Raw genomic sequence first — 1,539 nt, forward strand, 5'->3', positions numbered from 1 at the left:
CTGATAACGGGGTGACTGAAAGCGAGAGTTTGATGTGTTTTAAATTTATTATATAATAATATTTTTTAAGTTGATAAACTATACAATTATAAATTAAAATCATAGTAATATTGTTTTATATTTTTATATTATTAATTGACATTCCAATGTTTCCCGCATGCTGTAGCGTGCGTATAATGTTGCTATGTTAAATAATCAAGTATAGTTTCAGTCAAAGAATTCATTAACCATGGAAAATGGTTGGACTAAAAATGGTTAACATTTTGTTAATCACCCATATACTTACATAAATGTTTTTTATTATGCAAATGATAATAAATAAATATATGATAGCATAAAACGAACCAGTGGGCTCGAAGTTTAAGAACGTAATTGGAGCTTCCTAAAAACGTTTCTTAGACTTACAAGTCAAAAGACGTTATTTGAACGTTTTAAAAACTGTCCTAACTCAGACCAATTAATGTTCTGAAAACGTTTCATGTTCTAATACGATCTTAAAATGTCTCTGGAACATTGTACGTTTAAGGATCGTTATTTGGACAGACTTAAAATATTTTTGAGACGTTCTATTGATGTTCTTTAAGTTTTGTGCCTACTAGAAAGGTTACAAGGTTCAAAAAATGTTAAAAATAACAATTATTACATTTTCTTAATAATTACAAAAATTTTATGCTTTTTAAAGCTTGATATTTTAGGAAAAGGAATTCAAGAACAAAGTTTTTAAAAATTTTCTTCAGAATGTATTTCATGTTATAAAAAAAAACATTTTTCATCCGACCACCATGAGACTCGAATCACTTTTAAACTTACCCGAGTCGAAATATAGGCCTTACTTCGACACTTTTCAGGCTAATATTTATAGGGGCTAAGGTTGTAAAGTAGAGGATATTCCCATACGATTTTTGCCCCTACTTCAGCGCTCTTATGGGCACAAATGTCCAAATCCTCCATTTTGGGCGTCAAAATAGAGACTTAGTTTTTTTTTTAATTTAACGCTCCACACTCTACCTTCCTGTACAGAATAAAACTATTTGACGAAAAATTAACAAAAGTAGAGCAAGAAAAAGACTTAGTAACATTTGCGTAATGTTTCAAGTTATTTTTCACACGGAAAAAATATCCATTAAATACCTGATTAGTTTAATAAAAGTTAATATCGGAGAAGAAGTTTCGGTTGGAGAAGGCAAGTGAGTCAAAAAACTTACAATTTAGTTGCGACGTTTCATTTGCATGGGTTCGCCAACCTCATCAGGCATTAAGAATCACTAGTTAAAACATGGTTAAATAAATTTAAAATCGCCTTTGTTTTACATTGCGTTGAACTAGTTCCGAAACTGTAGAGAACAATTATATAAAATTATACATATAGTCCTATACCGTTTTTCGATACATAAGTTAATACCTAAGGCGATACCATAACTCCTATACCGTTTTTCCATACGAATATTACGAATCGAAAATAAATTTACATATTACGAGTACATACTTACTATCTTTCGCATAAAGATTATTATGGCGCAAGCTAAACTTTCGGAACGA

The sequence above is a fragment of the Belonocnema kinseyi genome, chromosome 4, assembly GCF_010883055.1.
Source record: "Belonocnema kinseyi isolate 2016_QV_RU_SX_M_011 chromosome 4, B_treatae_v1, whole genome shotgun sequence".
Classification (NCBI taxonomy): domain Eukaryota; kingdom Metazoa; phylum Arthropoda; class Insecta; order Hymenoptera; family Cynipidae; genus Belonocnema; species Belonocnema kinseyi.